The sequence below is a fragment of the Podarcis erhardii genome, assembly GCF_964252035.2.
Source record: "Podarcis erhardii genome assembly, chromosome: 2".
NCBI lineage: Eukaryota > Metazoa > Chordata > Lepidosauria > Squamata > Lacertidae > Podarcis > Podarcis erhardii.
In genome coordinates, this window is record NC_138498.1 from 126,187,855 (window position 1) to 126,201,572 (window position 13,718).

At 45.9% G+C, this 13,718-nt stretch overlaps 2 protein-coding genes across 3 annotated transcripts in view; both read right to left on the minus strand.

The window, feature by feature from the left end:
* Positions 1-11,501, minus strand: part of LOC309334684 (uncharacterized protein) — a 33,154-nt gene extending 21,653 nt beyond the window's left edge. The window contains exon 1 of one of the 2 annotated variants that reach the window (XM_081849235.1): positions 11,424-11,501. The gene's annotated coding sequence lies outside the window, so the exon portion shown is untranslated. Of the gene's footprint in view, positions 1-3,885; positions 4,183-11,423 lie in introns of those variants that run through there. The other variant, XM_081849234.1, reaches the window with a different exon arrangement.
* The window catches only part of LOC309334740 (uncharacterized protein), a 117,760-nt gene that overhangs the window by 97,015 nt on the left and 7,027 nt on the right, over positions 1-13,718 (minus strand). The gene's annotated exons all lie outside the window — the stretch shown is intronic.

Consider the following 13,718-nt stretch of genomic DNA (forward strand, 5'->3'; position numbering starts at 1 on the left):
CATGTGCTTTGTACAGATACTAAAAGATCTAGATTGTAAAGTAGATTTGCCAATCGTGTATTGCTTTAGCGGGCTCAGAAATAATGAAATCTGCATCAAAACATATTGCTATCCGTCATGCGAATGTGAGAGATTGTGTACAGAATGGGGTGATCAAACTGGAGAATTGTCAATCACAAGATAATATTGCTGATATGTTTACCAAGCCTTTGCCAGCAACATGCCATAATGAATTGATGACAAAACTGGGTTTATGTATATAATGTATGTATGCATTGTTTCTGTTGGGGTTTTTCGCATTTAAGAAACAGAAGGGGTGTCACGGCTAAAATGGCCGCTGTTTCTTTAATGCGAATAAAGCTGGGTCAGCATGACTCAGCGGTCTGCACCAAGTTGTATATATAAGTGAGAAATGTTAGTTTGTTGCTGAGGCTGGTGTTTGGGTTGGTTGGTTGGTTAGTGCTGGAGTGTATAGTTATTCAGTCGTGTTTTGCACAAAGACTTTTAAGAATAAAACTCTGCAAGGATATTCTCGCGGACTCTTTTTGAGCCGACAAGGAGACTGAGGAGACAAAGGGAGGTCAGAACCCTTTCCTTCTTTTTTTGCTTTTTACAAACACTGACAAGGACACACTTTTTCCCCTCCAAAAATGAAGGGGAAATGTGTGTGCGTCCTATGGGGCGAATGCAGGCTTTCGCTGAAGCCTGGAGAGTGAGAAGGGTCGCTCTCGCTCTCCAGGCTTCACGCAGATCTCCACAAGCCGTAGGAGCCCGCGCTGGGCTCCCACGGCTTGCGGAGAGTTGCCTGTATGCTGAAGACTGGGCATATCCCCGCTATAACACACAAGTTCCAGGGGGTTGGACTCGATGGCCCTTGTGGTCTCTTCCAACTCTATGATTCTATAAATCCTAGTATTTACTATACCTAAACATTGAGCACCACAGACTAATAATAATAGCGATAATAATTGATTATTTATACCCTGCCCATCTGGCTGAGTTTCCCCAGCCACTCTGGGCAGCTCCCAATCGAGTGTTAAAAACAACAGAGCATTAAATATTAAAAACTTCCCTAAACAGGGCTGCCTGCAGATGTCTTTTAAAAGCAAGATAGCTGCTTATTTCCTTGACATCTGATGGGAGGGCGTTCCACAGGGGAAAGGAGCAGGTTTTTTCTTAGAACAAAGGTAAGAATATGTTTGGTTGGCACGCTTATTTATGGCAGGATAAAACTAAAACACACAAGAGCTCTATGAATCAGGTTATTCAGAAAATCCTTTTTACAGTATGGGATAAATATAGATAGATAGATAGATTCTTTATTGTCATTACACAAGTGCTGGAAAGAAATCCGCTGGAAAGAAAAACACCTCTTTGGCTTCCACCCACAAAACCAACAGCTTTTTTAAAAATGCAATACGGAAGAAATAAAACTGAATAAACAGGATGAGGTGGGAGGTGTGGTGGCGGATTGGTTTCAATACCATCAAATCATCTTGTTTGGACAAGATAAAGGGAGAGGTTTTTGGACTGAAAGTTCACAGTTTGAAAGAGATATTATTGCGAGGAAAGAGAAAGTGTTTCCCAAATTTCAGGTAGAAAATTGTCCAATCTGAAGAAGTGTGCATGCACACGAAAGCTTATCCCCAGAACAAACTTAGTTGGTCTCTTAGGTACTACTGAACAATTTTTTTAAAAAAAAACTTTCCAAAATGTATGAGATACTATTAAAATGGGAAACAAAATAAAACTGGTAAAATCTGCAATGATACACTGGGCCAGAAATTTAGGTCATAATTAGAGCTGGGCTTGATGTTAATGCGCTAACTGTTTCCTAATATTTGAGCTGACATTATATCGCAAATCCAGTGTGTATAAGAACTAGGAAATATCTGATTTTCAATATCGTGATAACTCGTCAGCTAACAGTTGCAATGTTCTCACCAGCTAAACCTCACAATATGACCTGCTAAACATTGTCATGTTATCAGCAGCTAAAGATTGCAATCAGGGTGGATACAATCAATGATTTTTTTAAAAAAAATAAAAATCGGATTTTTTTATTTAAATCAGATTTTTTTTTAAAAAAAATGCTTTTAGAGGAAAAATTCTATCTAAAGATAGTTTTATATTTAATTACATTATAGTCCAAAGGCTATTCATCAGGAAATAAGGATTTGTTTTTAATTATCTAGCATGAGGCTTTATATGCAATATTTAATTTTTTGGGTAAATGAATTCCATTAATCCATTCACAATGTCATACTCTTCCAGAGGTTTCTGTAAGATTATTTGGGGAAGTTTTTCTAATTAGAAGATATTGTCACAGATAAAGTGTGAATTTGTGTCTGCAGAGATAACATGCCTTTTCTTCACAGCAAAAATGTTATATAATAAACATACAGAGTTGACGGAAAACCTTAATCCCATTGTTCCTTTGCAGATTTATATACACAGAATCAACCCCTTAAATTCTAAGTTCTAAGAGGTTCAATGAATAGATGGTTTGCAGTGGAAGAGATCTGCACAAGTAGCTAAGTGTGAAGCAGTAAAAACGAAAGTGCAACCTTGTGAGCAGAATACTCCACACATCTTGGGGTCTTTGTGTAATAATTGTGCAAGTCAGACTTGAGGCAAGCGCTGAAGGCTCTTCAGGGCTGGCAACCTCTTCCCAATCCCACTGGGTTCCAACAACCGCACTAACACTTAACCGTACAGAATAGGCACCTGGATGCAGAAGCCAATCCAAAGGGGTGGCTGGTAGTGGAGGTGGTTAAATCCACAAGTTCTGAGTTTTTCATGTGTGCTAAAACTCAGTCTGCTTGGTTGTTTTTTATAAAAAAAATATGATTACCAACATGCTATAATATTATTGTTTTAGTTAAATAAATTGTTTAAGTTGTTACTAAGGAAATGATTATTTTTCTCCTTCCAATAAATTACAGCAGAACTTTTGTCCAAATATAGACAGTTAACTTATTAAACCTCAGAATGATTTCATAATTATCTGTCTATGTATTTCTAATAGTATAACCAAATCAGAAATTTTTGATTTAAATAGAATCATACCGACTAGTGATTTACCGTAAATTGTGATTGAAATCTATTTGATTTATATCAAATCCACTCTGATTGCAATCTACCACAATGTCTGAAATAAGGCTGGAACTATACAGAGGCGAACAGGACAATGTCCTGGCAGGTGCTACTACTATTTAGGGGTCTGAAACGGATAAATGAAAATATCATCAATCATCACACACGCAGTTTCATCAGCAGGGAAGCCAAGATGCATCCTAGCAGGACTTTTGGGTTTGCGCTAGGATATAATTGGTAGTATTCAGGACAATCCAAAGTATGGAGATGAGTCCTAGTGAATAGAGATAACCTGGTAGTGTCATCAGAGAAGGGGGGAGAAGGGGGGTCAGGGGTGCTGGAAGGGGAGGGGTCTCTGTCGAGGCTCCTCCCCCTTCCTTTAACCCTTCCCTGGACTCCCTCTCTCCCTTTCCCCAGCCAGGCGCCCCACGACCCCAGGGATTCCTGCCATGGGGAAGCCGGGAGAATGGGGGGCCTCAGCCCCACCCCCAGCCCTGCTTGGGGTCCTCCTTCCCCTTCCCGCCAAGGCGTCCGGGGGGGGGCAGGGCAGCTGAGCATCTCTCGGCCCCCCAGGAAAGAGAAAGGGGAGTCTGGCGGTGCTGCTGCTGCCCAGGAGATCTTGCCAGGTGTAGATCCCTGCAGGTGTTGGGTCCCCCCTTCCCCCCTGGGTCGGGGCCTGGATCGGGGCCCCTGTCGACGGGCCCCAGGGAGGGCGCTTTCCTTACGGGGGGGGTCTCCCCTTATCCCCCCTCCTCCCCTATTCCCCCCCTCCTCTCCCTCCCTCTTTACCTCTTGGTCCTCCGCCTCCCTGGCTCCGGATTAGTCCGCTTTCCTTGTCTGCAATAGAAAGGGGGGCGGCGGCGACGGGGGGGGAGGGCTCTTCAGCGACGCCCCTCCTCCTTTCCCGGTCTGGAAACTTCCGGCGCGTTTCGCGGCGACACTTCCGGCTCCTTTTGAGACGCGCGCATCCCTAGAGCTACGGCGTGTAGAGCAGCCCCTGCCTGTGTCCGGAGGGGAAGGAGACGGGACGGCGCTGCCTCTGGCCTCCTGCTCTGGGGGCTCCATGGGGACCCGGCCCCCGCCCCCCAACTGCCTCTCCTCCTCACGGGGAGTCTCACTGGGGTCTCCTTCTGGGCCTCCTTCTGCAGGCCAAGCACTCAACCGGGGTCCTTCTACATGCAGAGCAACTGCTGCATTGCTGAGCTAAGCCCCCTAACAGCCAAGCCCAGCTTCAAACACCAGCCCCCCCTCCCCCCCCCATAAACCCCCCCCGGATTCAGAGGCAGGGAGGGATTCCAGACAGAGAGAGGCGCCCTTGCTCTGGGATTCCCTCGCCAGCAGGGAGACTTCAAAAGCCCCCCCCCCGCCTCCCCCTTCCCTCATTTAGTAGGGAGACTTTTCATCTTGTGGTTGGGTCATTTTAAATCCAGTTTTTCTCTCTCTCCCTGCAATTTTAAGCAATTCTGGCTCTTATGATCCCTGCAGGATATTAAGTGTTGTTCTAACCTCCCTATTGCAGGTGGAAAGAGGATTAAAACTTCACTGATTGAAACTATTACTTACACTCCCTTTGGAAGCAGAGGAAGCCTGCTGGAGAAGGTAAAATTTAGGAACTGAAGCGTCACGTCTCCAAACCCGGGAGAGGTCCTCGAGGAGCCCATCGACGGTGAATAGACAGGTTTGACAGCTGTCAAATTTGACAGCTAGCTGTTAAGATACAAAGAAAGACTTTGTTTCCATTGTCCGTTTCTGTGTTTAAAAAGAAGGAAAGGTAACTGGAATTGTTATTAATTTACTTTTGAGACTTTTGGGACTGTGCTAGAAGGATTGATAGACTGCTTTCCTCTAGAGGGAGTTTTGGGACATTGTCACAAGAATGCAGCTGGGAAATTAGCCTAAAGATAAAAACTCTGAGAAACTAGCTTTGACCTTGGACATTTCAAGGATGTCGGTGGAGAAAAAAGTTACGCTTGTATTGAATAGGACATTTTATCTGTTGGGAAAGTTGCATGAACAGATAGGTGCCATGGCTACCAACGTTGATATTTTGGGAACAAAAGTGGGCATTAGTAAAGAAGTCGACAAGAATCCGGCACAAGAATCTTTCTCAATTGAACAAATTGAAGTACCAGAGAAGGAGAAAGTTGTTGTTAAAGTGATGCAAGGGGGAGCTTTAACCCTACAGAGACAATTGGAGGATTACAAGTTGAGGCCTTATATGACTAATTAAGAGAAGCCAATTTTTGGAGATGGGAGCCTGGCTTGATTTAGAAAATGAAAAGTGGAGAGATCACCCTATGTGGGGATCAAATGACTTTTGGGATATGAATTTGAGCCAGGAGGGGATCGAAGTTTCTGGGGCCTTTGGACTCGGAAGAAGTGTGAAACAAGATTGGGAATACTTTATGGGCCCTATCTTTAATTATGGAAATCTGGCAGACCTGATAAGAAGGAATATGACTATTGTTGGGTTGGAGCTCCCCCGAGAACTGCTTTTTAATATTAAAGATTATCAAGAAGATTGGCAGATGGGACATGAAAAAGACTTAAGAGCCTCGGATTTAAGATCTCCAAGTTGATGGACTGTTGTAAGCCGATGGAACTGTTGGCAGGGGCCGAGACCGGGGAGGGGAGACGGTGAAAGAAAGTTGGGAGTTTGAGGTGTATATATTGAGAATATTTTTTTTTTTTTAAAAAAAGGAAATTGCTTTTGGTGAGAGATGGAGAAATCGTGGAATGGAATTTTTATGACCCTAGGGGAAATGTCTTAAGAGAATAGGTTTAAATATGTCAGTTTTAATGAGAAATAAGATTAAATAAAGTAAAGGTGGATGGCTAATTGGTGAAAGAGAGAATGGAAAATTACAGCATATTAAGATAAATTATTAGGATAAAAATAAAGATGAAGGATTTGCTGAAATATCTATTTGAACTAGAAAACAAAGAGGGGAGGTGTGAGGAGGTCGAGGAGGTGGGTCATGGAAGGAAAATTGTGTAAAGGTTTAACTTGTTTTTTTCTGTTTTCTGTTTTCTGTATGTATTTTCTATTTTTTTTTCCTTTTTGTCTGTTTTTCCTTTTTTATTTTTTGCCTTTTTTCTTGGAAATGTCTTGTTTTTTGTATCGTGTTTTCTGTTGTTGTTTTTTTTTGTAGTGTTTTAAAACCTGAATAAATATTATTTTTTTTAAAAAAAAATAAGATAAACTGCTCAGTGGGGACACCTTGGCTTTATAGTGTTAGGGTCTGGATACCAATCATAATCCCTAGGAAATTTGTCAAAAACCCTTAAGATCCAGTTCCACCAACTCCCACGTAACACTGAGCCATTAGAGGAACCTTCTATACTGAGTTGAGGCACCTCTGGCCCTCCAGATGTGGTTGGACTCAAAGTGCCACCTGCCCAAGCAAGGATGGCCCATGGCCAGGGAGGATGGGAGTCTTATCTGGGGGGACACACTTTCCCCTACTTCCCCCTCCCCTGAAAATGCTGAATATCTGTATTTCGTTTCCTCCTTCCTCCGTGATCTCCAACATCTTCCTGATGAAGTCCAACCAACTGCACACATTCCCAAATCATCCTGCACCACTGACTTCCCAAGGCGGCTGCATTGTGTCTGGGACACTGGCAATGGGACAGCACCTTCCACTGGATGAGACGATAGAGGGTTAAATCAGGGCTGGCCAAATGGGACTCCGCTCCCTCCCCTCCTTGCCCCTCCCTGGGTCTCCTGCCTGAGGGGGCTGCCTCAGTTTCCCTAGTGGGGGAGCAGGCCCCGAGAACAGCCTTCTCTCTGCCCCCAAAATACAGGAAACAGGACAAAGAAGGCCCTGGAGTGTCACTGTGGAACATAACAACAACAACAACAACAACAACAACAACAACAACAACAACAACAACTGGTTGTAAGTCACTTTGGGCTGCCCTGAGCAAGAGAAAGCAACTAATACATTAAATAAATAAATAAAAATAATTGATTAACCCTTCCATGGACTCCCCACTCTCCCCCCAGAGGGGACCCACCTAGCCTAGGATGGCTAGGATTCCTGCCAGGGGGTTCAAGTCCCAACCCCCCGGGGGGGGCCTCCCATTTTTATTGCCTCAAAGGCGCCCAAGGGGGGGGGGAAGGAAAGGTGAGCATCTCTTGACAGCTGAGCATCTCCTCGCGCTGCAAAGGAGCTCTTGCAATGCAAACCCTGTCGGTGCTCCCTCTGCAGGAAGGCCCCCCCCCCGCCGCATTTCCCATAGTAAAAGGCAGGAAGGCTGATCGGGGGTGGGGGGCGTGCAATGCAATCCCTGCGAAAGGAGGGGCCCCGATCTTCAGCCGGATTGCATGCATCGGGGCCTCTGTTGTTGGGGGGGGGTCTCTGCCCCCTTCCCCTCCCCGCCCTACAGCTTTGCCTCTTTGTCCTCTCTGTCGCTCCCCTTCCATCGCTCGCTCTGCTATTCCGATTTCCTTTCTCTGGGGGTCTCCAAGGAGGCGCCCCCTCGCGGGGAGGGGCTCCTTTCTCCTAAACCAGCCCCTCCCCCGCTCGCCGGATCCCCAGAAGGGAGGGGGAGGGGAGGGATACCCCACTTTCCTTTCTCCCCCCGCCCGAAATCCTGCCCCCCCTTCCCAGCTGCCCTGTTTGCAGATTCAGGGGGAGGAAAAGCGCCTCCCCCCCAAGATATAGATATATTTCGCCCCTCTTTTCCCTCCTCCTCCTCCGCAGAGCTGCTCCGCTTCCGGGAAGGTGGATCAGGCCCCTCCCCTCCCCCCTTGGCCCCTCCCCTCCAAACCTCCCTGCCTCTCTAGGAAGCAGAGCTCACTGACGGGGGGGGCAGGAATGAGTGGCCCCTCCCTCCCCGAAGACACAAATTCTCCTCCTTCCAAACCAGCTCCGTTTTCCTGTTTCTCTCCTGAGAAAGTCCCCGGTTCGATCCCCGGAGGTGGCAGGGAAGGAGACCCCCCCACCTGGGAAAAAGCCCTCCGGGGCAGGAAGGGGACATGCCCCCCCTTCATCTCTTTTAATCCCTTGCCGGGAGAGGGGGGTCCGGTCAGTCTCACCCCCATTTCCCGATGGGCCGGGGCGCAGGGGGTCCCCGTTACAACAGCCCCGCAAAGTAGAGCGGAGTTGCTACGCCCTTTTGGGACTTAGAGAGTAACTTAAAAGTAAAGGGACCCCTGACCGTTAGGTCCAGTCATGGCCGACTCTGGGGTTGCAACACTCATCTCTCTTTACTAGCCTAGGGAGCTGGCGTTTGTCCGCAGACAGTTTTTCCGGGTCATGTGGCCAGCATGAATAAGCCGCTTCTGGCGAACCAGAGCAGCGCACAGAAATGCCATTTACCTTCCGCTGGAGTGGTACCTATTTATCTACTTGCACTTTGACGTGTGGTGCATATCTCCGCCTTCAGACAGAGGGAACCAGGCAGCTTTCTGGGTCATGTGCCCAACTTTTCATGAGCGGATATTAAATCCCAAAAGAACTACAGCTGCTTGTTACAAAGTGATACGGAAGGGGGGGGCATGTCTTCTTCACCTTCTTCTTCGCTACAATATATCAATTTATTTCCAATTGTCAATGTCAAAAGGGACTAAAATCTATAAAATTCATAGAAAATCAACGTGCCAGTTTGCTCAATTTCTCTAGGACTCCATCACACCTCCCCTGTCCAGCATAATCCCTCAAGCAAGGTGTTAAGACCCAAATCCTGCCAAATCGCTCTGATCAGCCTTTCCTCCAGACAATGTCAGGTGCCAGACTATGCATATTTGAGACCATTGTTTTCTCATCCTCAGGAAGTGTTTATCTGTGCATATCTCCAGCTCTGCATATTCCCCCCTCCCTCCTCCATATGTTAATCTGTGTAACTCAACCTCCCTTTAATATATTCATGATGTAATCTGTGTAACCAAACCTCTCTTTAATGTATTCATGACGTGTTTTGCACTGTATTCTGGGACATGGAGGGAGTTTCAAAAGTTCATGTCACCCCTTTCTCGCTGTTCAATCTCGCCTTGAACCTGTTGCGCAATAAACTTGGATCTTCTGCAGTTTGCTCCTGTGCCCGGCTGAGCTCATTTTCCTCCGCAGGGACCCACGGACTTAGTCCGATGAGCTGGGTGGCAGAGCAGCCTCGCACCCAGATTTTAGCCGTAACAAAAGGGAGGGGGCCAATTCTGGTAGGTTTAACCTGTTGATGACGGTTAATGACTGCAATTGGTCTTACAGGAAAAAGCAAGGGGTGAAATGGCTAAAACAGCTTTATCATGTATAATGAGATAAGAATCCAATGTCTCTGTTCAGACCAGGTCTCTCCGTGGTTTTAAGTTTGGTAATAAGTTGCAATTCAGCAACTTTTCTTTCCAGTCTATTTCTGAAATTCCTTTGTAATAAGACAGCTACCTTGAGATCTTGTATAGAATGTCCTGGGAGACTGAAGTGTTCTCCTACTGGTTTCTCTGTCTTGTGATTCCTGGTGTCAGATTTATGTCCCTTTCTGAAATACACTGAGACTATCTTATAACATTATAACACACAAGTTCTAACTAAATCCTAATGTTTACAATACCTAAACATTGAGCACCACAGACCAATAATAATAAGAATAAGAATAATAATATTAGAATGATTTATTATTTATACCCTGCCCATCTGGCTGAATTTCCCCAGCCACTCTGGGAAGCATCCAATTGAGTGTTAAAAACAGTATAGCATTACATATCAAAAACTCCCTAAACAGGGCTGCCTTCAGATGTCTTAAAAAAATAGGATAGCTGCTTATTTCTTTGACATCTGGTAGGAGGGCGTTCCACAGGGCGGGCGCCACCACTGAGAAGGCCCTCTGCCTGGTTCCCTGTAACCTCACTTCTTGCAATAAGGGAACTGCCAGAAAGCCCTCGGTGCTGGATCTCAGTGTCTGGGCTAAATGATGGGGGCAGAGGCATAGAAAGGTCAGGTGGTACCCAGTGCAGAAAATTTCTTGTAAACCCCCCCCCCACATATTTATTTTTATCCCCCTCCCCCACAAAAATGGTTTTACGTTATTTCATATTTTCTTACAAAGGAATGTGGATTATGGGTCTCAGGTAACAAGCAGGCGACTATGGACAGATACTTGTGTTATTTTATTTTATTTATTCTTTATTTATTTAATAAAATTTATTTTTAAAAACCTGCCAAGTTGATTTAAAAAACAACAAAAACAGCAGAGCAGTAAAATCAAGAAGAATTAACAATCCTACTTTAAAACATTCAAAAGCTAAAATATTAAGATTAAAATTACTTCAGCTTCCTAAGCACCTAGGTATACTTGCCTAAAGAAGAATGCTTTTAGCAGGTGCCCGAAAAGAGTCTAGCAAAGGCACGTTTCTTTGTTGCAAGAGGCGGGGAGTTCCAAAGGGCAGGTGCTGCCACAGTAAACAATGCAGTACAGATATTATGTGGGACCTGGAGCTGTGCTTGAAACTACTGAAGGGGAGGTTTTATTTACGGTGATTTCACCATGCTCTGTATTATATGAAAAGGAAAACCTTTATTTAAAAAACAGGACTGCACAGCAGAAATCTAGTCACATCATGATCAATGGGACTTATTCCCGAGCCGACGGCGCGTAAGATGGGCTGCAATCCTATGCAGCCCTTGCATCCAACTTGTACCTAAAACTCCGCCCAAGCCTGCACCAGAGAATTGTAGAGCTGGAAGGGACCCTTGAGGGTCATCTAGCCCACCCCCTGGGGCAATGCAGGAATCTCAACTAGACCATCCCTGACCGATGGCCATCCGTCTTCTGTTTCCCCCCTCAGCCAGGACACCCAACAACGGAGATTGGAGATGGGGGGAAAGGTAAATTTTGACAACGGGGCAGATTTGTCAGGCGTGCGCAGGAACAGCTTGAAGACTTTACACAGAGAGGAACCCCACAGGGGTTTCCCCACATGTAAAGTAACAGGCAGGGAGCCAGCTCAGATAGAGAAAAAGACATTGCGGGTGGACAGGACACAAGAGTACCAAAGTCCGCCCATTTTAGCCTTTTAGCCTTTCTGGTGGGACACCCAACCCAGCTGGCCAATCAGCTGCGGGCAGGGGCGGGGAGAATCTACTTGGCCTAGCCTCCTTTCCTTCATATAGGCGAACTTTCCAGAACCCGGAAAGCCCAGCAGAGGATAGGGCAGTAGGGTGGTTCATGAAAAATTTTTTTTTTAAAAAAATGCCTGCTCCAAAGGTCTTAACTTATTACACTAGGGATTATATGGCTATATATATGTTATGGGGAAAATTGGGGTTCGGTTTTGACAGCTCCCCAACTCCTTCCAGGTGAAAAGAACAATTCTTGGGGTGCACTACGTTAAAGCGCTTTCCAACTGTGCTGGAGTCTAGCCCTGCGGACGCTGAATTAATCAGAAAACGCGAGACGGCAGGCAAGCAAAGAGGAAGCAAATCAGTGGCCAGAAGGCCCGATCATTTATTTGTTACAACAAAGGTCTAGATCTCTAAGAAGAGCAAAAAAGAAAATGTACAGAAGATGACATGAGTTTTTAATAGTTCCCACAACACATTTCTCAGTGGGTCATCAAAACATCACAGGTATGTCCCGGAAGAGGAGTGGTGTTGGGCAGAAATCTGTGATCCAGACATGCCCATGTCAATCACACACAAGGAAAAGAAAATATCCCCCCATCATCACGGAGGTCCACTTCCCTCACATTTACAGGGTACCAGGCAGAGGGCCTTCTTGGTAGTGGCACCCTCCCTGTGGAACACACGCCCCCATCAGATGTCAAAGAGATGTCTTTTGGAAGACCTCTGAAGGCAGCCCTGTTCAGGAGCAGGGCGGAGATCTCTCAGAAGTGGAGGCTTTGCGCTGAGAGATCCCTGCCTCCACTCCTCCTTGCACACAAGTAGGAGCGGGAGAGGGCAGCCCCGCTGAGGAGTGGCTGGCTGCCTTCAAGTGGTGCAGGGGCTCTCAGATGCAGTTTCTGGGCTGCTTCCACCTTCCCCAACCCCAGCAACTATTCCGCCTGGCTGCCTTCACGGGGTTGCAGGGGATCTGAGGCGGGGGGGGGGGGCTCCTTTAAAATTCTCCCAAGGGGAGTGCAGCCTCAAACCCCTCAACGGAAAGGGTGACGGAGCCTGTCCCTCCCCAGCTCAGCAGCCCCCGTCCAGCTCCTCTTCCCGTGCAAGCAGCAACACTGCCTAGCGGAGCAGCCCGATCCCATTCCTATTTGCCGCCCGGCCCGCCTTCCCTCACAAGGAAAACAGAAGTATGGCACTCAAAACGGAAGTTATACTCAGAACAGAACATGTTCGGCTTCCGGAAAATAGCTACAAATTGGAACACTCGTTTCTGGGTTTGAAGAGTTCAGGTTCCAAGTAGTTTGGGAACTAAGGTGTTTGAAAACTGAGGTACCACTGTATTTATTTTTCCCAATTACAACTGTATTTATCCCCTCCCCCAGCGGTGAAAATGAGAGTACTGTAGGGATCAGATGGGATTACCATGAGGAATTATAAAATATACATCAAGCCATTGTGTCCACGATGAAGACATTGTGTTGACTGGGTTTGATATATTGACGATAATTTCTGATTAAATCCCATAAGATTCTACATTCGTGCCCTTTTCATGCCCTTTTCCCTCTGCTGCCCATTTCTCTCTTGCCTGAAAAGTCATGTACACAGCCCAGTTGCTTCTTGCTTTGCCAGGCAGGCCTCCTGGGCCATAAAGAGAGTGGGCAAGCTTCTTTGAAGTAGGTTTCTATATGGTAATCTTAGGATGTTAATCTTTGGGCCAGGAAACAGATCTCACATGAAGGGGATGATGATCCGCTGTCCTCCTGGCCACCCTCCTTTTTATGACCTGCGGGGTTGCCAGATGCTCTTCTTTGTACCCCAGAAATATTTGTGCTTAATTAGTTTTAGTAGTTTAACTTTCTCCCCACGTGGGTTTCTTGAAATGCTCAGAAGAAATCTGATTAGTTCTTACGAACACTCTGTAAAAAGTTCTTTTGTGAATAAAATGGCCTGGGCCGGGGGCTTTGGGAATCGGACAAGCACAGAGAGACACGATTATACGCACCCTCCCCAGAGTCTTGCTGGTCCAAGTCTCTGTGTGTATTTTTTTTAATCAGAGTTCAATCCTTCCTTTACTTTGCGAACGGAACAAGTACCACCTAAGCATTTTTTTTAAAGAAAAAAAGCACTGAGTTATACTATAACATTACAGATCAATGGAAAGACAATTTAATGAAGAATGTATGGCAATAACTTTTATGAAGGATTATTTATTACAACAGTAGCCATAAAGAAGAAATGTGAAACAAACAGAAAAAAATTAAATATACAGGTAGAATTGCTGCGTTATAGTAATAATAATAATTTAGTATTTATACCCTGCCCATCTGGCTGGGCCACTCTGGGCGGCTTCCAACAAAGTATTACATTACAATAATGCATAAAACATTAAAAGCTTCCCTAAACAGGAGAGCCAGTGTGGTGTAGTGGTTAAGAGCGGTAGTCTCGTAATCTGGGGAACCAGGTTCGCGTCTCCGCTCCTCCACATGCAGCTGCTGGGTGGCCTTGGGCCAGTCACACTTCTTTGAAGTCTCTCAGCCCCACTCACCTCACAGAGTGTTTGTTGTG